Source organism: Canis lupus, chromosome 21, assembly GCF_003254725.2.
Source record: "Canis lupus dingo isolate Sandy chromosome 21, ASM325472v2, whole genome shotgun sequence".
Classification (NCBI taxonomy): Eukaryota; Metazoa; Chordata; class Mammalia; order Carnivora; family Canidae; genus Canis; species Canis lupus.
In genome coordinates, this window is record NC_064263.1 from 13768316 (window position 1) to 13792312 (window position 23997).

A 23997-nucleotide genomic window follows, 5' to 3' on the forward strand; every position below is an offset into this window, starting at 1 on the left:
AGCACATTAAGACAGTGATATATTAAGTGATATCTTCTCAGATATGAAAATCTTGAGAATAATTCCATAATCTACACACCAAAATGTGTCATTTATACCATCGTAGTTCACAGAAACTTCTCAGTTGAGAAAAAATTGCTTTCTTTTGTTTTAGATGCAGAGTTGAATTTTTATATTATTTTCCATTTTAGAATTAGAGTTTTTAACTTGACTATTGAACAAAAAGATAGCATGCTGACCAGTGTTTCATTTCACAACAGTTACTGTTCGACAGTGATTTTTATTATAAATATTTCAGTTAAAAGTTAAAACAAATGCTAACTTCGATCTCTAGTTCTCTAGTTCTCTTTATGAGTCATATGGAAGAGATCAAGTGTTAAAGTTTCCACCTACAGTACCCATCTGGTGCTGGGGGAGGGGGGATGACCTCATCGTGCTCAATTACCTCAGTTACCTGGCTAAACTCTCTGACTAAAGCATAGTTACGTAACTGAGGCTCATGACAAAGGACTTTAATAAAACATGAGTGAAAATGTGGATCCATTAAGCACAAATGATTTATGCAAAAACTATATTAAGATTCATTGTTTTATATATTTTTCAGAAAATTAGGACGCATCGGTTGCCCTTTTAATAGATGCATTCTTGCAATGAGCTAATGACATTACTTCAGAAAGTACTAAGTACTTCTACATTTGATAATGTCCTACAAACAATGGGGATTTTCATAAATATTTACAAGGATTTACAGTTCTTGACCACCTAGAGGATTTCTATCTCAGCAAAAGGTGAGAATCCTAGAAAAAAAACTCACAAAATAATGTGATTACCTTTCAGGAAGGTTTCACAAAGAATAATTCCTGACAGAGGGACACTTGATCTGTTTGCCAGTAACTGCAAACATCTATTTAGTGCCTGCTCTGTGCATGGCACTTTACCTGACCCTTAATTTTAAAATATGAAGAGACAAGATCGCTACTCAGACAAAGAAATATACTCCAGCAGAACTTCAAAAAAATAATGAGCAACTTTAAAAGACTAGAAAGATTGTGCATGTAATGAATGCTCCCAAGATCGTGACTACAGGGTGACCTTCTGTGCCTGTTTTTCCTCTCCCAACACTGGGCTTTTTCTTTTTTTTTTTTAAGATTTTATTTATTTATTCATGAGAGACACAGAGAGAGAGAGAGAGAGAGAGGCAGAGACACAGGCAGAGGGAGAAGCAGGCTCCATACAGGGAGCCCAACGTGGGACTCAATCCCGGGTCTCCAGGATTACACCCTGGGCTGAAGGCAGCGCTAAACCACTGAGCCACCCAGGCTTCCCAACACTGGGCTTTCAATATACGTTGTGGTGGGAGGACAGGTGAGGAAGCTGAGTTTGAAGACTGGGTGTCCAGCCTTGTCAGAGCCCACTCCATAATCATTTCCCATCAGAAAATGTTTCAAAATATATTCCCCAAGTGCTTTTCACTGAAAAGTAAGTAGGCTGTTTGGAAAAAAATGGACATATAATAGCCACATTCTTCAAATGTACTGTTAACCCATGTCTTACTTTACTCTGCAAAATTATCCAAAAAACAAAAAAATGGATTCTCAGGATCCTAGCTCAGTATCTAGAAGGTTCCTCATGACTCTTTTTCATTTGGGACGAATATCCAGAAGCCTCCTACTGACTCTTTCCGAATTTTATGGAGGCTGGGAGGGATGGCAGCTCTGCCCTGATACGTTTCCAGACATTTAGAATGGATTCTGATGTTGATTAGCCAATGTTTTTATATAAATGTAGATTAAAATGGAAGATATTCATTTAATAGCATTAGTAATAGCAGAAGTTCTGAATAAGATTCCATCAGAGGTTGAGAGTATGGTTTAGTTAAAAGATCTCTATGTGGGTGTTGGAAGTCTTGAAATCTATCTAGTCCTGGCTCTGCTATTACCTACCTATAAATGTGTAACTCTAATAAACAACAACAATAATAATATAATAATATCTCATTACAGTGTTAACTGCAGTATATATTTGAAAACATTCATGGCATTCATTCTCAACAAAATACAACTCCTTTAATACTGAATAATAACTAATCACTTCATCTTTGGACTTTCAAAAAATATATGTTGGAACATAGGCCAGGATCTTCCATGGATGCAAACTAGATGTTCAATAAATGTCTAATTTGAATGACTGACTTGCAAATCATGTGTACTCACTTTCTTTACCAATGACCCTATTTATTTGCTCATAATGTCGTACATATCCTTAGTTTAGAAAGTAAATCATGTTTGTTTGTTTGTTTGTTTGTTTATTTAAGGTAAGCTCCACGCCCAGCGTGGAGCCCAATGTGGGGCTCAAATCCACAACCCTAGATCAAGACTTGCACCAAGATCAAGAGTTGGATGCTCAACTGACTGATCCACCCAGGGGGCCCTGAAAGTAAATCACTTTTATTTTATTTTATTTTATTTTATTTTATTTATTTTATTTTTTTATTTTATTATTTTATTTTAAGATTTTATTTATTTATTCATGACAGAGAGAGAGGCAGAGACACAGGCAGAAGGAGAAGCAGGCTCCACGCAGGGAGCCTGATGTGGGACTTGATCCTGGGACTCCAGGATCTTGCCCTAAGCTGAAGGCAGATGCTCAACCACTTGGCCACCCAGGTGTCCTAGTAAATCACTTTTAAATGCAAATACTCTCTTATGGTAGAACATATTTTTAATACAATTTTTAAATATTTAAAAAGTGTTCTTCAGTGTATGTTAAAAAAAAAAACTCTAAATTCATTTAAAGGCTTTTAGTAGTGAGAATATCACCTAAAAGTTAGTTTCAAACAAATTCAGTCCTCCTTTTGTATAGATTATGTATATACAGTCCAAAATAGCTTTAAAAAGTAAAACACAGCCAGTTTGGAGATACTTGTTAAACCACCATATACTCAAATTGAAGTATTTAAAAATATCTGGATATAGGTGCCTGGTTGGCTTAGTCTCAGGGTTGTAAGTTCAAGCCCCATGTTGGGTGTAGAGCCTATTTAAAATAAAAAAAGATAATAATAAAGTTAACTATTATTAATGTACCTTATATTTTAAAAAATAATAAATAAAATATCTGGATAAATGACACTAATAATAATAAATAAAATAATAAATAAAATATCTGGATAAGTGACAACTTTCACTTGCCTAATTGATGATTTACATTACATTGCCACATGTTTTCTTTGCCAGCGCAAATCCTTTGGTCAGTAGCACATTTCTGAACTGCAGTTCCCAAATTATACTGGATTCTTAGCTTAATAATTGGTCTATCTTCTGATCCAGAATTGCTAATAACATAGTTTGAAAAGCACTATCTTATACTAACTTATCTAGCAACCAGAACTACATTTTCCCCCCAACTCCTTCTGTCCTTCAAGCTTAGAAATGTCACAAAAGAAACATAATCATGAAAAGAATATTGTGAAGATTATGGAAATGCATGCAGTATTTTCATACTCTGATGGTGGAGAACAAAAAAGTTTCTATCATCAAATAACAGTGGTGATTATGAAAAAGATCTGCTGGAGCCAGGTCTTGGGGTGGCAATAAGGAAATCCACGAGCGGTTATCACACACACAATGATAAATACCCAATCTCATTATTTTCCTTCTCTGCCTTCACAGAAACATATCTATGTATATACTTTTTTCCTTCAATGAGACATCTTCCACCTCTCATCCTCCTCCTCAACTCTCTCTTGTCTAACAGAGAGTTAATCATGGAGTGAGAAGGGGACTGAAGAAGCAAGGTAGTGTGAAATTGAATTGTAAAAGAAGGATGTTGCAGCATCCAGGGCGGGGAGCTGAAGCCAATCTATGGACTGAGAGAGTGAGGGTTAAGGCCATCAACAACATTCAGGCCACTCAGAAAGTACCCACAGGGGAGGGCTGTGTACTGGTACTGAGAAGGATGCAAGGGGGTGTGAGTCTTCACTCAAAACGCATTCACAAGACTGGGAATGTGCTAAGAACACTAAGCCAAGCAAGGCTTGAGTCTAGTCCTAGCCCCTCCACTATCAGTTTTATAACCCCAAACAAGCCTCTAAACCCCCTGATCCTGAGTTCTCTTCATCTTTCCTGCCTCCTCCCAGGGTTATCAAGGAAGCTCAAGTACTTTGGAAGTACTGTCAAGCAATAAAGCTCCAAACAAATGGAAGAACTGGTTTACTGAGCATCTACTGTATGCTAGAGGCTGCCTGTGAGGTGAGGGCATGAAGGGTAGGAAATATCAGAAAGGGAGACAGAACACGAAGACTCCTAACTCTGGGAAACGAACTAGGGGTGGTGGAAGGGGAGGAGGGCGGGGGGTGGGGGTGACTGGGTGACGGGCACTGAGGGGGGCACTGGACTGGATGAGCACTGGGTGTTATTCTGTATGTTGGCAAATTGAACACCAATAAAAAATCAATTTATTATAAAAAAAATAATATGGGGCTTTCTGGGGAAAAAAAAAAAAAAAGGTTACGAACCTGAATCAAATTCAGATCCTGCCCTCCGGGAATGGAAGATCTAGAAGGGCAAACGAGCAACACACCCGGGGGTTCTACTGCAAGGCGGTTAATATTTTGGTCAGATCAAAAGATCTTCGGGTTCTGTGTCCTGCGTGAAGAGAGGTGGGCGTCTGAGCAGCGCTCCCGGCGGCTTCCAACGGTCCCGGAGCAGGGCCCGGGGAGGACGCCCGAGGGCGCGACCCAGGCCCCCGTGGGCGCAGGGCAGGCCCCGGGACTGGCGGGGGTGGGCGGGGAGGTCGGGCCTCAGGTGCCGGACGGGAGGGGTCGGGGCCGAGGCAGGAGGCCCGCCAGTCCCGCTACCGCCCTCCACGGCGTCCGGGAGCGGAGGCTCTGCAGGGGCCCGCAGTCCGCACTCGCCCGCCGCCAGGGGACCCGGCCCACCCCCTCCGCCGCGGCGCCAGCGCCCTCCGTTTCCAAGGCGACGCGCGCGCGCGGGCTGCCCCGCCCCGCCCCGCCCCGCGCAGGAGCTCCCGCGGGCCGGGCGCGCCTCCCGGTGGCCGCACAGGGAAGAGGCGCGGCCGAAGGCCCGCGCTGCCGCCTTTTGCCGCCGAGATGGCGCCCTCCCGCCTTCTCCCCGCGCGATTTTCACCCCCGCAGCGCACCCTGCTGATTGCACACTAACGCACGCCCCCTCCCGGCCTCCCTCGACGGCTAAACCTGTAGGCGCTCGGTTGTGCGGACACGTGGCACGTGGCTCTGCGCCGAGACCGCAGCGTGGCTTAACAGGCGCTCGCGGGGCGGGCGGGGGTGTGCGCGGCCGGCCCCTGCCCCTCTGCCCCCCTGCCCCCGTGCCCCTCTGCCCCTCTGCCCCCCTGCCCCCCTGCCCCTCTGCCCCCCTGCCCCCCTGCCCCCCTGCCCCCCTACCCCCTGCCCCTCTGCCCCCCTGCCCCCCTGCCCCTCTGCCCCCCTGGCCCCTGCCCCCCTGCCCCCCTGCCCCCTGCCCCTCTGCCCCCCTGCCCCCATGCCCCCTTGCCCCCCTGGCCCCTGCCCCCCTGCCCCCCTGCCCTTCTGCCCCCCTGCCCTTCTGCCCCCCTGCCCCCCTGCCCCTCTGCCCCCCTGCCCCCCTACCCCCCTACCCCCTGCCCCCCTGCCCCCCTGCCCCTCTGCCCCCCTGCCCCCTACCCCCTGCCCCTCTGCCCCGCTGCCCCCTGCCCTTCTGCCCCCCTACCCCCCTACCCCCCTGCCCTTCTGCCCCCCTGCCCCCCTGCCCTTCTGCCCCCCTACCCCCCTACCCCCCTGCCCTTCTGCCCCCCTGCCCCCCTGCCCTTCTGCTCCCCTACCCCCCCTGCCCCCCTGCCCCCCTGCCCCTCTGCCCCCCTGCCCCCATGCCCCCTTGCCCCCCTGGCCCCTGCCCCCGTGCCCCCCTGCCCCCTGCCCCCCTGCCCCCCTGCCCCCCTACCCCCCTGCCCCTCTGCCCCCCTGCCCCCCTGCCCTTCTGCCCCCCTGGCCCTGCCCCTCTGCCCCCCCTGCCCCCATGCCCCTCTGCCCCCCCTGCCCCCATGCCCCCTTGCCCCCCTGCCCTTCTGCCCCCCTGCCCTTCTGCCCCCCTGCCCCCCTGCCCCTCTGCCCCTCTGCCCCCCTGCCCCCCTACCCCCTGCCCCCCTGCCCCTCTGCCCCTCTGCCCCCCTGCCCCTCTGCCCCTCTGCCCCCCTGCCGCCCTACCCCCTGCCCCTCTGCCCCCCTGCCCCCTGCCCTTCTGCCCCCCTGTCCCCCTGCCCCTCTGCCCCCCTGCCCCCCTACCCCCCTGCCCCCCTGCCCCCCTGCCCTTCTGCCCCCCCTGCCCCCCTACCCCCCTGCCCCTCTGCCCCCCTGCCCCTCTGCCCCCCTGCCCCCCTGCCCCCCTGCCCTTCTGCCCCCCTGCCCCTCTGCCCCTCTGCCCCTCTGCCCCCCTGCCCTTCCACCCGCAGGGCTCTTGCTGGCCCGGGTTGGGTGCGACAGTCCCCTGGGGTTTGGTCCTTAACGGAATTGCAGCCTCCTCCACTAAGTGCTTGTGTGATAACACCCGGCTCTGTAAGCTCCTTGGTCCTGTTTTGCTTCTCTCTTTACTTTTTTTGCTCCTAAACCTCAAGAAAACCAACACAGATTCCGATTCCGTTTTCCTCACTCTTTCTACTTTTTGCAGCTCTGTCCTAATTTGAGGGGGAAATATATCACCTGGCTACAACCTCCGAAGGTGCCTTTTCTATCCTGCATTTTTTATTTTTATTTTTAATTTATTTTTGATTTTTTAAATTGGAGTTCAATTTGCCAACATACAGCATATCACCCAGTGCTCATCCCGTCCAGTGCCCCCCTCAGTGCCCGTCACCCAGTCACCCCAACCCCCCGCCCACCTCCCCTTCCACTACCCCTTGTTCATTTCCCAGAGTTAGGAGGCTCTCATGTTGTCACCCTCACTGATATTTTCACTCATTTCCTCCCCTTTCCCTTTATTCCCTTTCACTAATTTTTATATTCCCTAAATGAATGAGACATATAATGTTTGTCCTTCTCCGATTGACTTACTTCACTCAGCATAATACCCTCCAGTTCCATCCAAGTCGAAGCAAATGGTGGCTATTCGTCATTTCTAATGGCTGAGGAATATTCCATTGTATACATAAACCACATCTTCTTTATCCATTCATCTTTTGAAGATACAGATACAGTGAAACGCCAGGACTCCTGCATTTTTTTTCTTTCTCGGCCTCACGACAATTTCTTACATCCTGGCAGCACCTACTTAGGCTAGTAACATCCGAGTCACTCACCCCTCTGTCCCCAGAAGACACAGGTGAGGAGCTCCCTTGAACCCCCACTCTTCATAAGTCACCTGTTTGACATTCTTGAATTTGATTTTTAAAAAATAGACTATCATATATAGTTTCTAATTAGTTCTGTGACTTTTTTTTTTTTTTTTTTTTTAGATTTTATTTCTTTGTTCGTGAGAGACACACAGAGAGAGGCAGACACCTAGACTCCCTGCAGGGAGCCAGATGGAGGACTCCAATGGGAAACAGAGATCACGCCTTGCACCGGAGGCAAGCCTCAACCACTGAGCCACCCAGGTGCCCCAGTCCTCTGGTATATTAATAACAAATTAACTTCTTTAGGGAATTGAATCAGTTAATATAAATATTAGCTTTTGGTTGAGGTAGTTTATCTCATTGGTAAAAAGTCATCCAAAAAGTAACCAGTTTGAGATAATTTATGTGTTCTACCTCATTTGGGCCTTCCTTTATTCCATCGGTGTTATGTCTTTGTTAAATGCCAACAGTTTCCTGTGATCTACACATTTGATAAAGATTTTCTTAGGTACTTGGTCTTTCCTAGAATAACAACAGGTGGGATTATGGGGTAAAATTATTAAATAGAGTGCAGATGCAGGAGAAAAAAGGTACCACCAAAAATTTTTCAAGCATGGGGATTATTTCTGTTAAATGGAAAAAGAATTTTGTGATTATTCAGCCCTTAGAAATCATTCCCAAATCATTTCCTATAAACCTTAGACCTGCTTCTTCTATGAAAGCCTGGGCCCAGGGTAAAAAATGTACTTTTACTCTATCCTTTATCTCCTGTGCAGTTTTTATTATGGTATTTGCCAGTTGGTGGTCAAACAGATGAAGCCAGATAAGCATTTGCCAAGTTTCCTCATTTGACTTTGATTTTTCTGCTAGCCATGTTGAGTGATGTAGAAATACAGGTAGGAGAGGGGCGCCTAGGTGGCTCAGTCAGTTAACAATCTAACTCTAGATTTCGGCTCAGGTCATGGACTCAGAATCATGAGATCGAGCCCTGCCCAGGCTCCACTCTGGGTGTGGAGCCTGCTTAAGATTCACTCTCTGCCACCCTTCCCTCCCTACCCTCCTCCCAAAGAAATACAAATAGGAAAGTTTCTGTGGTAGAAAAAGCCAAATATATTGTCTGATTTGGCAAAATGCCAAATAACCTGTTTGGTATGCACAATTTGTAAACATTTTATACTTTTTCCATTTTTTCACCTTTTTTTTCGTTGAGGATCACTACTTCTGCAAACAGACCCTAAAGCAATCAACTAAATGTATCAATATTAAATCTCACAATAATTTTTAGAGACCTGAGCTAGTGATTAACCTGTTGACTTTGTAGACCTGTTCAAACTTCTAGTAAATCAGAAGGTTTATTGACAACAAAGTTACTTTTGAGAAATAGAAAAGCCCAGCTATACTTCTTACCCAAAAACTTTGTTCCTTTGTACCTTAAATAGGTATTTTTGCAAAAAAAAAACAAAAACAAAAACAAAAAAAAAAACGTCATGCAGTAAATTACTTTCTTGACAGGGAAAGTTTACCTTTAAGCAGGCATTATGACAAACTCATAGAGGGAATTATGTTTTAATCCAACATCCATTGGCATGTTTTGATATTATAAAATGGGATTGTTTCCCACTCTATTTATAAGGGTTGCAACTTTCTCCTTTAGGCCAGAGAATGGCTCTGCAACCTTCCCCATCTCTTCATCTCTTGAAACCAAGTTTAACTTGAATGACCAGAACTCTGGCAAAAAGAAATCACATCACTTTTCCCCCCACATATCTCCTTCCTCCTCCTACCTAATTTTTGAAATTACTTTTATGAACTCTGTTCTTTCAGAGGGAGAGGAGCCCAGAATGTAAGCTGGAGCCAGAGTGTTGTGTCCCAGAAGCCTGAGCCAGGTAATACTGACTGTGCTTGAGGGCTTTAGTATATGATGTCATGGGAGCAATTCAGCTATAGTGAGTTGCTACATGTTTTGGCAGTTTTAAGATATGACTACATAAGAGAAACATACAAATCAACAGAATGTGACAAAAACATCCAGAAATAGATATGTAAAAACAAATGTACATATATTTACATGTATTTAACTATCATATTTGATTTTATACACACACACACATACATACATAGACAGTTGCTTCAGACAGAAGTGCCAGGGTAAATAGATGAGGAAAGGATAGTATTTTCAACAAATGCTACTGTAACTATTGCATAGATCTGAGGAAAAAAAAATGAACCTTGACCTGATTATATACCTATAAAAAATTAACTTGAAGTTAATCATAGATCTGAACATAAAAGCTAAAACTATAAAACACAGGAGAAAATCTTCGTGATGTTGGGTAGGCAAAGATTTTTTTTTTTTTTTTAATATAGGACACCAAGAGCATGAAGTTTAAAAAAAAAAAGGAAAAGATTTTGGAATTCAAAAAATTAAAAACTTCTTCTCTTTAGTTAGTTTTAAGAAGACAAAAAGGCAAGCCACAGTCTGGAGGAAAATATTTCAATACATATACCTGACCAAAGGCTGGTATCCATAATTTACTGAACTAAAAGCTCAATAATGAGAAGATAAAACAACCAATTACAAACACCAAAAGATTTGAATAGGCACTCCACAAAAGAAGACATATCAGTGGCCAATTAGTACCTGAAAACATGCTCAACATCATTAGTCATTAGGGAAATGCAAATTAAAGCTCCAGTGAGATACCACTACACACCCATTAGAATGGTTAAACTTAAAAAAAAAAAAAACTGACAATATTGTGTGTTAGCAAGAGTGAGGAGCAACTAGAACTTTCATATATTGTTGCTGGAAAAGTAAGATGGCACAACCAATTTGGAAAACAATTGGGTGGTCTTTTATAAGGTTAAATACATATCTCTAGTATGATCAACCCAGCAACCCCACTCCTAGATATTTGTTCAAGAGAAATGAAAATGAATGTTCATAACAGCTTTATCGTAATAATCTAAACCTGGAAACAACCCAGATGTCCATCAACAGGTAACTGGTCAAACAAAAAGTTTATAGCCATACAATAGAAACTACTTAGCAATAAAAAAGAAATGAACTATTGATACATGCAACAAACAACATGACAGGTCTCAAAAGAATTAGGTAAGTGACAAAGCCAAATGTGAAAAACTATATACTGTATCATACAAAATTCTAGAAGAGTCTGAAAGCAGATTAGTGGTTGCCTAGTGCTGAGAGGGAGAGGTGAAGGAAATGTTCTTTAACTTAATAGAACATGGTGGTGGTGGTACAGGGTATAGGCATTTGTTAAAAATTGCGGAATTACATATTGAAATGCGTGCATTTTATTGCATGCAAATTATACCTTAATAATTAGTTTATTTCTTAAAAAAATAGCTACAAATTCTCCGATACTCCTCCCATTAAGCGGTGGAGTCTCTCTTCCCTCTTCTTGAATATAGGTGGTCTTACGACTATTTCAACCAAGAGAATATAGCAGAAATGATTATACATAATTTCCAAGGCTAGGTCAGAAAAAGCTGCTTCTGGGTTCTTTTGGGATACTTGTTCTGAGGGAAGCCAACTGCCATGTAAAGAGCCCATCTACTTTGAGACAGCCATGCTGGAGAGGTCACATGTAGGCCCTATGGTCATCTCTTCCAACTGAGCCTACCTTTGAGCCCAAAAAGTACTTGACATGTGAGTGAAGGTATCTTGAATCCTCCCAACAAGCCATCCATCAGCTGAGAATTGCTGAGTTGTGCCATAGTTGATGCCACAGGAGCAAGAGATTGCCAATTACTACCCTGCAGAATCTGGGATATGGTTGTTTAAAGCCACTAAGTTTTGATAGTGTATTAGTTAGCTATTACTATATAACAAATTACTCCAAAATTTAGTGATTCAAGACAACAACAATAACTTATTGTCTCACTGTATCTATGGATTAGGAGTTTGGGAGCAAGTTGATTGGGAAGTCCTAACTTGGGGTATCTCATGAGGTCAGATGTTGGGCAGATTCTTTCTGCCTGAAGGAGCTTTCAGTCTATGGGGAGTGAGGAGCAGACAAGTTGTTAGGCCATCACAACACAGTTTGATAACCGTGGAATAGGGGTAAAAACCCCTGGAAAGGGAAAAACCTAACCCAGTCTTGAGAGTCAGGGAAAAATTTCCAGAGGAACTGAGGTCTGAATTGAGACTTGACCATGAGCAGGCATTAGTCAGTTTAGAGGGTTGGATGTGAAAGGGGCTGGAACAGAGGGATTGACATGGAAAAAGTCCTACAGGTAAAAATGAAAATGATGAGTTTCTTGTGAAGCTGAAAGAAATTTACTAATGCTTGGAGAATAGGGTCCCAGAGAGGGGAGAAGAGCTAGCCAGCAGGATAGAAGCAACAGGACAGATGGTGATGGGTCCTCTGAATCATCTTTCATGACAAAAGTTCACTCTGGCTACAGTATAGAAGGGTTGGGAGAGGTCAAGATAGGGACAGGATCCAGGATGAACTTCACTGATCACACTTTCCATCTTTCTTCTGCCTACGAGCTTCTCACATAGGTCTGCTGCTTGGTCCAGGAGACATGTCACTGCCTCTGCCTTTTGCACGTTTGCAATGGTTGGCAAAAAGAATGACCTCATTTCCCTGGCTCAAGTTATCAGCTTGCCCAATCTTTAGAACCTTCTATGACTCAGGTGAGATGCCCACCCCCACACCAGGAAGTAGTCTGTGAAACTCTGCCTCTAACAAACATATTAAAGAATTAGAACATAGAGAGTGATACTACCTCACATCTAGAGAATGAGGCAGTATAGATTCTGACTTCCACTTTGTAAGGACTGTGTTTGTATAATTATTTTCCGGTTGGTTTTTTTTTAACTATGGTAAGAACACAACATGAGATCTACCCTCTCACAAAATTCTAAGTGTACATTGTTGTTAACTGTGGGCACTGTATTTAACAGTAGATCTCTACAATTTATGTGTCTGACAGAACTGAAACTTAATACCAGTTGAGCCAGAACCCCCCATTCTCCCTTTCCTGAGCCCCTGACAACCACCAATTTACTCTCTGCTTCTATGAATTTGACTGTTTTTAGATACCTCATGTAAGTGGAATCATGCAGTATTTGTTCTTCTGTGTTTGGCTTATTTCACTTAGCATAATGTCCTCTAGGCTCATCCATATGGTTGCAAGTGGCGGGATTTTCTTCGTTTTCTAAAGCTAAATAATATTCCATTGTATGACTATACCATGTTTTCTTTATCCATTCATCCACCAATGGACATTTAGGTTGTTTCAATATTTTGAGTATTGTGAATAATGCTGTGATGAACATGGACGTATAGATATCTCTTTCAGATCCTGATTTCAATTATTTTGGATAAATACCGCAAAATGGGATTGCTGGATCATATAGTAGTTCTATTTTTTAATCTTTTGAAAAAACCTCAATACTGTTTTTTCAACATTTTTGTACACAATTCAATAATTTTCCTATCAGAAACAATGATTTAGAATAGACCATGGGGGAAATGTACCATATAAAAATAACACCAGGGATCCCTGGGTGGTGCAGCGGTTTGGCGCCTGCCTTTGGCCCAGGGCGCGATCCTGGAGACCCGGGATCGAATCCCACGTCGGGCTCCCGGTGCATGGAGCCTGCTTCTCCCTCTGCCTGTGTCTCTGCCTCTCTCTCTCTCTCTCTCTCTCTCTCTGTGTGTGACTATCATAAATAAATAAAAATTTAAAAAAAAATAAAAATTAAAAATAAAAATAACACCATAATAGAGTGTTAATATAGATAGTATATGTTCAAAACCTAAATAATACTTTTTTTAAAGTTCTCAAAACTTTTGACTTAACAGACTGGATTGGACAGGAAATACTATAATACCTGGACTAGAAAATGTGTAACATTGAATAACATCAATGTTAATCTTTTCAAATAAATGTGTGAGTTTAATGCAGATCTACAAAAAATATTTGTTTGCAGAAGGAAAAATAATTAGGGAATTTTCAGAACTGTGTATCATTATTACCAAGTCCAAGATGGTGTGCTATATTTTTAAATAAAAAGACATAGTGAGATTTTGGGTTACTCCTTGCATTATATATGGTATTGAGGAAATACTAAATATTTTACCTTTTAGTCAGTACACTAGCTGAGAAAACCATTGCAAAAGACCACACTATATGATCCCATTTAAATAATATATCCAGAAAAAGTGAATCTACAGAGACAGAAATTGAGAGAAGACTTCAGTTTGGGGCTATACCGCAATAGGGTCATCAGTAGGAAAAGAGAAAGAAAGCTGTCCAAATGAGGGATGAGTAGCTGAACAGGGGGTTGCAGAGAGAATAGTCTTTGGATTTTATTTATTTATTTATTCATGAGAGACACACAGAAAGAGATAGAGACATAGGCAGAGGGAGAAGCAGGCTCCCCAGGCCGGGGCGAGCCTGATGTGGGACTTGATCCCAGGTTCCTGTGGTCATGCCGTGAGCCAAAGGCAAACGCTCAACCACTGAGCCAACTGATGAGTTTCTTGTGAAGCTCAAGAATAGTGTTTGGACTCTGAAATCAAAAGACCCATCTGGTGAATGCAACTGACTTTGGAATTGCTCATTGTGGAGTCTGGTGAGATTAAGACACATAGGATATAGAACCATGCTTTGCTGATGCTTATTTTCTTTAACAGAAATTTGGACTAAGAAAGTCCACAGAGTTTTTCTGAAGTAGCTGACCAGCTGTGCGCTTGGATACATTACTTCTTCTTTCTGTACTTCAATGTCCTCATCTATAAATGGAGATAATATTGCATAACTCTCAGGGCTGTTCTGAAGAATAAACACCGGGTCCAATTCTTGGCAAGTAGTAGGTTCTTAGCAAATATTAGTTCTCCTTCATACTCCTTCTAAAATATTATTTGGAAAGAATGCCAGAAAGTAGGAAAATTTGGAAGTCTTCTGGATCACATTTCTCATGTAGCTGGAGAGGGCTCACTCCTCTCAGCATCTATATCTGGTGGGACCCAAATATGCATCTCTGCTAGCTTCAAACCTGTATACTCAGCTGCCTACTTATCATCAATTAGATGTCTCACAGGCACATCATGCCCAAAACTCATTATCTCCCACCCTTCCAACTTGCTGATCCTTGAGGCTATGATCTACATTCAGTAAATAGCACCAGCATCACGAGCTATTGAAGCCTGAAGACCAGGAGTTGTTCTTGACTCTTTCTTTTTCCTCATATCTCAGATGTCATCAATCTAAGTCCTGTCAGTCTATCTAGAGGTTTGATACATAGAACCTATTCATTAATTTTCATCCAAAAATATATGTTGAGCAGTGACTATGGACAAGGCAGGCACCACATCAGGCTCTGTCTTCACTGCCTCCTCACTAGCACTGATCACAGTCTTCTTCTGATTTGACTGGAAAAATAGCTGCCCAGTTAGTTGCCCTTGAATCAACTTTTTGTTTCTTTGAATCCTGTCTCCACATTCTGCCAGGATTCATTCCTTTGCTTAATACCTTAAATGGCTTCCCACAGAGCCATTAGGAAAGAATTCCTGACATAGCTGATAAAGCTCTCTAAACTCCAGGCCCACCAGGCATAAGTCAGGTCCCCTGTTATGGGCCCTGTTATGGGTCACTGGTGGGATTTCCCCCCCAAACACACCCTGAGATTGGGATTTGAGTACAAGTGGTTGATTTAGGGGGTAGACTCGGGAAGCTATGGTGAGAAGATGGAGGAATGAGGAGGGAAGAAAAAGAAGCCTATTCAGAGTGCCTTAATGAGCCTGTTACTGGGAGATGGATAATGGGCACAGTCTCCCTGGGGAACTCTGGGAGACAGTATATGCCATAGGTTGATTTGTGCTCCACCCAAATTCATATGTTGAAGCCCTAACTCTCAATATGACTGTATTGAGAGATAGGGATAATAAGGAGAGTTAAAATAATAGTTAAAATTTAGGAGGCCCTATAATGATATCATAAAGGCCTTGATACAGTAGGATTAGTGTTTTTATAGGAAGTGACACCAGAGAGCTCCCCTGAATTCTTTCTTTCTCTTTTGGAGGGAGAAAATAAAGAAGGGGGGTGTGAATACACCCTGATATGGAGGCTGTCCCCAAGCCAGGAAGAGAGACTTCACCAGAAACCATGCATACTGACACTCTGATCTCAGCCATCTAGCCTCTGGAACTGTGAGAGAATACATTTCTGTTGTTTAAACCACTCAGTCTATGGCATTTTGTTAGGACAACCAAGGCTAAGATGGTATAGAATACCCTCAGGGCTGTCCCACCCAGAGGGTGAGGAAGCTGGGTAGTTAACTCTCAATTCTCACTCCCCCTTGGTTGAGGAGTGCTCCTGAGCTCATTGATTCCCCAGCACTGAGGGCCTGCACCATGCAAAGGCTGAGCATGCTCCTGCTGCCTGTGAGCCAGAGAAGTCTTCAGTCAGCCTGAGAGTCACTTGCAGGAAGGTGTCTTTGGCTTGCCTGGTGAGTGCCGAGGGGATGTGAGCAGGGCAGCAGTGTCCACCACAGCTCCCTCTTTACCTTGCTTCTAGGGCTCTGCTTACGCTTGTAGTGACTCATTCAGCTACTGTGTTAGGTCTGAAAGGTTACAGACAATATCTCTCTCTGCTTCACCAATAGACCGCCAATGCCTAGTACAGAGCCTGACATGTAACAGGTGCTCAAGAGATACTTAATGTATGTATGGATAAATGAATAAATGGTGATCCTTTTCAGAAAGTAACCCAGGCATGTCATGCTCTGAATTCAACACATAAACATGCAGCATAAAACCTCTAAGTTATTATGATACCTAAATCTCCATATTCACCTACATTACTGAAATTTCTTTCAGTAGCTGATAAAAGCCTTAGTAGGCTTTCTAAATAAAGCTTAAGGTATAAGTTTTTATCCCTTTGCAACAAATATAGTCCTAGCACCCTTTTTCTAGACCCAGGCCGTTCCACATGTTGTGCTGGAGTACAGAAAGATAAAACCTTCACAGCCCACCCTGTTCAACAACGGCTGGGCTCAGCCCCATGACTCATTGGAGATGGCTCCCAGCTGCCCATAGTACTAACACAAACAGGTGGAGCACACAAAGTTGAAGGTGGCATTATGAAACTCAGACCTTATCCTGTGAGCCCAGGGAAGCTGTGGAAGGTTTCCCAGCATAAAAAGCAAGACTTCAGAGAGATTAATGAACAGATATTTAGGTGGGAATGGAATGGGGAGAGACTGGCAGCTGGGAGACAAGATGGCAGGGAAGAGTCCTGAGACAACATGGCTGACAGAAACTTTTGGGCTATGTGGCACTTTGCATAGTAGGTCGGTAGACTGGTTGGAGACAGAAGAATCACTGCAGGGAATGAATCAAAGTATAAACAGTATGCAAATGTAGTTTGGGTTTTAGTTTAACTCCCTTACAAACTTTCTTCTGTTCCTTTATCTTTGAAGTTATTTCTTAAGGTACGAAAGAGGTATTTGTAGAAAAAAAAAAAAAAAGAAGAAGAAGAAGCCTTCACTAAAGTTCCCTGTAAATAATCAAGAATGCAGGTTCTCACAGCTGTGTAACTTGAAAAGGGAGACTAAATGGCATTAAGTTTTGTGTGTTCATGGGATGATGCTTGAATGTTGCGTGCACACAACACATGACTTTCTCTGAAACTAAGAAACTTTGTGTTTCCCTTAAATCTTGGTTTAAATTTAAAATATTCCTTTTCACATGTTCTGTGTCTCGACTATAGTAATGATTGCATGATGATACTCATTTATCAAAACTTCTCTAACTCTACATATAAAATTGGTGATTTTGTGGAATGTCTGGGTAGCTCAGTGGTCGAGTGTCTGCCTTTGGCTCAGGGTGTGATCCTGGGGTCCTGGGACTGAGTCTCGCATCGGGCTCCCTGAAGGGAGCCTGCTTCTCCCTCTGCCTGTGTCTCTGCCTCTCTGTGTGTCTCTCATGAATAAATAAATAATTTAAAACAATAAAATTGGTGACTTTGTGTGCCTCAATAAAGCTGATTTTTAAAAACCGAATAGGGCAGCCCCAGTGGCCCAGTGGTCTGGCGCTGCCTTTGACCCGAGGTGTGATCCTGGAGACCTGGGATCGAGTCCCACATCAGGCTCCCTGCATGGAGCCTGCTTCTCTCCCTCTCCCTCTGCCTGTGTCTCTGCCTCTCTCTCTGTCATGAATAAATAAATAAAAGCTTTAAAAAAATTTTAAAAATAAATAAGAATAAATAGAAAACTGAATAAAAGGCAAATCTATCCAGAGATGAATCCAGACAAATAAGAATGCCTATGTACGAATGCACTTATATAAAACTCTCAAAAATGCAAACTGTTCTATAGTGACAGAAAGCAGATCAGTGGTTGCTTCCTTGAGGGTAGGGTTTCCTATACCTCATAGTGCTATCTATACATACATATATGGCACTGAGTTTGAGAGACTTCCAGTTAAATATAGCTGAGTTTATCTCCTCCTACAGAAACATCACTAAATAGGGAGAGGTGGGGCAGAGTAGGGTTGGAGGGAGTATAAATCCACAAAGACTGAGAAAATTAGAAAGGAAATGTGAGCAAAAGAGAAATTTCAGAAATACATCTTGAAAAGTGGAAAATGAGTGGAGGAGTAAAATGTGACTTAGAGCAGAGGAGGCTGCTATTGAGAGTCCACAGAAGATGCAGGACTTGAGGTGGTACTGGGTACACCGAAGGTAGGGGAGGGGCAGGGATTGGTTGAAATTTTTATGTAAATATTAAAGCCAGAGGCCCTCTTTCCCATCCTTTGAAGTCAGGGAGTGACTTTTGGCAATAGGAAGCATGTTCTCTGGAGATAATGAGCAAGAGAGACCCAGACAGGCTCAGGGACACAAGACATATAGGGGTGAGGTGGAGCTGGGTTAATAATAGTAGGAGATTGAAACATGCTGATTATGGGAAAGTTCAAGTAATAAGCAGTGGGACCCACAGCCTTCTTTCTTAGATCTACTCCTATGGGTATCCCTGGGTGACTCGTTGGTTTAGCGCCTGCCTTTGGCCCAGGGCGTGATCCTGGAGTCCCGGGATCGAGTTCCGCATTGGGCTCCCTGCATGGAGCCTGCTTCTCCCTCCTCCTGTGTCTCTGCCTCTCTCTCTCTCTCTCTCTCTATGTCTATCATGAATAAATAAATAAATCTTTAAAAAAATATTTAGATCTACTCCCATGAAGACCCTTCTTCCAAATAACCATCAGGCATGTAACCCTGAGGCAGGAGATTGGAGGCTGCTTCTCTAAAGACAAAACATACTCCACATACTGGTATTTGAAGGATCCAGTGGGGGAAAGCATTAAAGGAAATTCCAGCTAATAGCTGTGTCATAGGCCTAGAAAGTAATTAGCTCAGATGGAGCAGGAGAACTTGAGAGTTCTGAGGGGTAGATTGCCAGGGGGATGGGGGGTGGGGTGGGGGGAATGGAACAGAAAGATCATTCGATATATTTTAGCATCCGGAAAATGATAACAATAGGTGTTTGACAAGTCCAATCAAGCATTTAAATAGATTGATAGAAAACTGTGCAACTGAAAATAACAAGATGATTGCTAACCCCTGGAAAAACAAAAAGTTACTCAGGAAAGGAAACATAATCACAGTAATTACCTGCCACATCAGTGTATAATATTTGAATTTTTTTAAATTTTATTTATTTATGATAGAGAGAGAGAGAGAGAAGAGAGAGGCAGAGACATAGGCAGAGGGAGAAACAGGCTCCATGCACCGGGAGCCCGACGTGGGATTCGATCCTGGGTCTCCAGGATCACACCCTGGGCCAAAGGCAGGCGCTAAACCACTGCGCCACCGAGGGATCCCTGAATTTTTTTTTTTATTATATAAGTAGTGACTGATGATTTAACCCAAAATTGGGAGGATGGGGGGCGGGGAGTAAGTGAGATCAGAAGTTGTAAGAGAACTAATTCTCATTGACTAGAACTAGAAAAAAAGGTCTATTTAATAAACAGTGTTGGAATTTCCAAATGCAATCTTTTAAAAACATTAGACTCCTGCATTAATATAAAATCCAGATTAAAATGAATTAATAAACATTAAAAAAATAAGGGTTCTTAAAATACATTGGAGGAGAAAAAATACTTCTAAGCAGGGGACAAACTGCAAAAGCCATAAAGGAAAATTATGGACAGATTTGACCTTAAAGAACAAAAAATGTAGGAGTGAGTGACAGGGATCACCACAAATTAAGTTAAACAGAAGCTACAAACCTGGAAGAAAATATGTGCAACAAACTTAAGAGATAAAGGATTAATACTGTCTACACATAATTTTTAGGAGTTCTGTGTGGTTCTTTTTCAAATCTATTTATCAGTTTAAAATACCTTGCTTCTTAATTGTATTTTTGATAGTCTTATTTCTATAAATGTATCAAACAAACTTATTTTATACTCTGAATTTGCTAATCTGCTAGTTATAATAATATCTGCAGTCTCTGCTGTTCTGACTGTGGTATACTTTATTGTGTCTGCTAATGTTTGCTCCTGGCAGCTTGTTCCATGGTATTTTGACTGTGAGTTCATGTTCATTAAAACCTTATTATGTGTGAATTTTTTGAAAGATGGTTTAAAGTTTTTTTTTTTCCTGGAATTTTGCTTTTACTAACCTAAATGCCTGAGAGCATTAACTAACCCAGAATCTAAGTATTAAACAATATTTAGGTATGATGAGGTTTTCTTGTACTACATAGGTATGTAGATTCTGTTTTCAACCCTGCCTGAGCGTTGAACTTGCAGTGTACAATTTTCCTTTCCAAGGAAGACATTTTTTTCTCCTTCACTGCCCACTACTGTGTAAGTGGCTTTCCCATAAATAGTCCTTCAAATCTGATCATGTATGTCACTTCCTCTACTTAAGAAAGCTATAGATATACTCATTTGTCAGGTCTTAGCTTAAACATTACTTCCTTATGAATGCCTCCTCTAACTGGCAAACTAGATCAAGTCCCCAGTTCACACTCTCACAGTGCCTTGTATTTCTCTCCATAGGCATTCATAACAATTATAATCCATTATTTGTATAATATTTCAGTGAAATAGTAAATTTCTTCATCATTGGCTGTAAACTATGATGTTGAGAAGGGAACAATGTCAATCACCTTCACCACTCTGTCTTCAACATCTAACTTAGGGTCTGGTGCATATTTGTTGAATAAATAAAAAATAAACAAATTAAAAATTTGGGGAATATTACATAATGGAGCAAATCTAGTTCCCAGATCTATCATGTCCTAGCCCTGTAAATGTCTCCAAGTCTCAGTTGCTTACTTGTAAAATAGAATTAATAACACTCATCTCATGGGATTGTTGTAAGGGTTACAAATGATGTATCCAAACTACAAGATGGCCCTTGGCAATGATAGATCCTCAATACGTGGTAGCTTTTATTATTACTTGCCAGCTATGCCTAAGTTCTGGAGAACTGTGCCAACCAATTATTTTAAGCATACTCATTAGCCATTTCAAATAGGGAGAATCACTATGAATCACAGTGACTTACTGCATCAATATGATAATCAATGGACTGTTCCAGAAATTGGATTTCAAAAATAATATAGACTTAAAACTTGATAATATTGCTTTCAAAAATAAGTCAGCATGATGGTTTCATGAGTTCGTACATATGAAAAAATTTATTAAGTTGTGCACTTTAGCTATGTACAGTTCATTATATGTCAATTATCCCACAGTAAGACTTTTTTAAATAGAGGAAAAATTAAGCTATCAACAATGAATGGAATGAAATTCATGTAGTAGCTCTATTATTTAGGATGAACTTTGATTCATTTCATTGTTTTTTAACCAAGGACCTGTCTATTATTTGGCTTCAATTTGAAGACAATTTAATTGTTTCTCACATAGTTCTTTTTTTTTCCATTGAGATTTGCTCTATGGTTTGACAAATGTCAGTGCCATCGCTGCTGAAACTCCACCCCTTAAATGTAAATATTTGCTGAAGGTTAGTTTTGCTATAATGGTACAAAAGGAAAATTATCTCCATTTCAGAATTGACTGTCTTAAAAGTATTTATATTTATAGCAATGTTCTGGAAAATATGAATAATGCCAGTTTTTTTTTTTTTTTTTTAAGTTAGCATCCTTCACAGATCTAACTGATGAATTTGGGCCTCTTTTTGAAGAGTGACTACTCAAGTATACAGTTAATGAATCATGAGTATCCACACATTGGACAGTCTGTATTACTGCTACTGTTAAGGCAGCAACAATTTGTGTATTGTTTGTTTATTAACACCAATTCTAACACAGGTTGGAAGACCTGTGGATAAAACCCTAGGGCACAGATCTGAAAGGTGAGCAAGAACAGATGTATGCTTCTGTGAATTTGGTGAACAACTATGAGATAGAATGTCTTGGTTTGTTTCCCCAAAAGCAGACCCTGAGACAGAAATGTGGGATGCAGGTAGTTTATATAGGAAGTGATCTCAGGAAGCACAAATGAGGAAGTGGGGGACATGGATAGGAAAGGGGGAAATGCCAATAAATGAATGAGTGAGTTACTGCTCTATGAATCTGGGGCACAGTCTCACTAGACCCTCTGCGGAGTCGTTTGAACAAGCTTCAAATTATCCCACTGAGGGATAGGTTAAGCCAGAGTATTTATCTGCAGATTCATGTCATTGTTTGGAGGATGCCCTGGAAAATGGGGGCATTAATTACACACACACACACACACACACACACACACACACACACACGTGAGCTGAGTAAGCTCTTGTCAGCTAAAGAAAGTCCTCAGACAGAGACAGCAAAGAGATGCCACCCATTGAAATAGAAAGCTGGCTGTGTGCATGGAAACTGCCCATGGTAGGTGCCAGTGACTCAGAGGTTGGTGAGGGAGTATGAGCTGGGATGTCAGCGTCATTTGCGACACAAAGGACATGGAATCTTGATGTGATAGAATGGCGACATGAGGTATTGAGGAATGTGTAGAGGCATGGTTAAAGCAATGGATTTATAAATTCTGAAGGAGAAATGTCTCTTTACCACTTGTCCAGCATGAAATAAAATTGAGGAAATGCACAATTAGCTGGTCAATTCAATAGACTTTTCAGTTGTTCTGTATCTTGTTGATAGGTGGTGTAGCAGCATTGGAATTACCTGCAAATCTGTTGTGAATGCAGATTCCCAGGCCTCACCTCAACTTTATTGAATCAAAACTTCTGGACATGGGATCCAGAAATCTGTGACAAGCCCCATAGGTGATCTTGATACACACTCAAGTCAGGGAGCTTCAGCTGGAGACAAAACAGTGTACTGATACTGATCCCACAGTGTGGAGAGAACCGTCTGGTTTCTGATCTTATTTGGGTGTAAAAATGGACAAATTATGTCATTTTTTTAAAGATTTATTTATTCATGTCTACACAGAGAGAGAGAGAGGCAGAGACATAGGCAGAGGGAGAAGAAGGCCCCCTGCAGGGAGCCTGCTGTGGGACGCCACCCCAGGACCCCAGGATCACGACCTGAGCCATGACACTCAACCACCGAGCACCCAGGTGCCCCAAATTATGTCATCTTTATGAGTCTTTTCCAATGTATAAAATGAGAAATTTGGACAAGTGTACCGTAGTTTCAAAAAAAATAATTTAAGCAGTGGAATACTTTCTTCCAAAGAAATTTTACTTTTGAAGCATTAGTATATGAAACATAAAAACAGAGCTCCTTTTTTTTTTTTAAGATTTTATTTAGTTGAGAGAGAGTGTGTGTGTGAAGGAGAGAGAGAGAGAAGGAGCAGGGGTGGGGCAGAGGGAGAGGAAGAAGCAGACTCCCCTCTGAGCAGACCCTGGGATCATGACCTGAGCCAAAGGCAGACACTTAACCAACTGAGCCACCCAGGCGCCCAACAGATTTCCTTGATTGGGATGTTAGCCCAGTATCCTGTCTTTTCACTTTCCCTACAGTGGCTTCTTAAGCATCACTATGAACCTTTGGAGTTCTAAGAAGTATAGTTTGAGAATCACAACACTAGGAGACCTTCAAGGGCCATTTACAGTATGATCTAAGACATCAGTGAGCCTTATCCACAGTTTAGCTGCTGAGATAGACCTGCAACCACAAACCCTGGATTCAAAGCCTGGCTGAACCCCTACTAGCAGGGAGACCAGGAGCAAGTCACATAGCTCCTATGGCTTCCACAGCATCCCCATCCATAACTTGAAGTTCACTTTCATTCTTGTTACATCTGCCATACAGAGTGGTGGACAGGGGCAAATGAAATCATGTATGTGAACATACTTTATAAGTTGCTAAGTCCTATCTAATTGAAAGGGATCGTTGTGGGAGAAATTATCCTTCCGGGTAGTTTTCCTTTGTAACTGGTGCCAAAGATAAGTAGAAACAGAGAGTGTAGATAGTGAAATAGTCTGTAGTTTCTTCTTTATCTTCAAGGGATGCAAATGCAATTTTCTTTTTTAATTAAAAACCTGCTCACCAGGAAGTGTCACTTTAAATAAAATGTTGCTTAAGCAGAGACTTGAATTAACCTGTTGACTCATTCTACAAAGTTTGTAAAAGTAATATTTAGGGTAATACTATCTAAAGAGATAATTAGCTTTTCTTAACAATTTACTGCCCACATACTAATA

The 23997-nt window shown here is 42.2% G+C and overlaps 1 protein-coding gene and 1 long non-coding RNA gene across 11 annotated transcripts in view; one reads left to right on the plus strand and one right to left on the minus strand.

The window, feature by feature from the left end:
* CCDC83 (coiled-coil domain containing 83) overlaps positions 1-4914 on the minus strand; it is a 48582-nt gene extending 43668 nt beyond the window's left edge. The window contains exon 1 of one of the 3 annotated variants that reach the window (XM_025419432.3): positions 4514-4914. The gene's annotated coding sequence lies outside the window, so the exon portion shown is untranslated. The remainder of the gene's footprint in view (positions 1-4513) is intronic. The other 2 variants (XM_025419430.3, XM_025419429.3) reach the window with 2 other exon arrangements.
* LOC112642073 (uncharacterized) overlaps positions 1-23997 on the plus strand; it is a 91918-nt gene that overhangs the window by 57136 nt on the left and 10785 nt on the right. The window contains exons 1-7 of one of the 8 annotated variants that reach the window (XR_007404743.1): positions 5026-5214; positions 6678-6728; positions 7070-7107; positions 7192-7328; positions 7462-7618; positions 9166-9227; positions 22781-22908. This is a non-coding gene — a long non-coding RNA (uncharacterized LOC112642073). Of the gene's footprint in view, positions 1-2314; positions 2437-4135; positions 4248-5025; positions 5215-6418; positions 6566-6677; positions 6729-7069; positions 7108-7191; positions 7329-7461; positions 7619-9165; positions 9228-22780; positions 22909-23997 lie in introns of those variants that run through there. The other 7 variants (XR_007404746.1, XR_007404745.1, XR_004807843.2 and 4 more) reach the window with 7 other exon arrangements.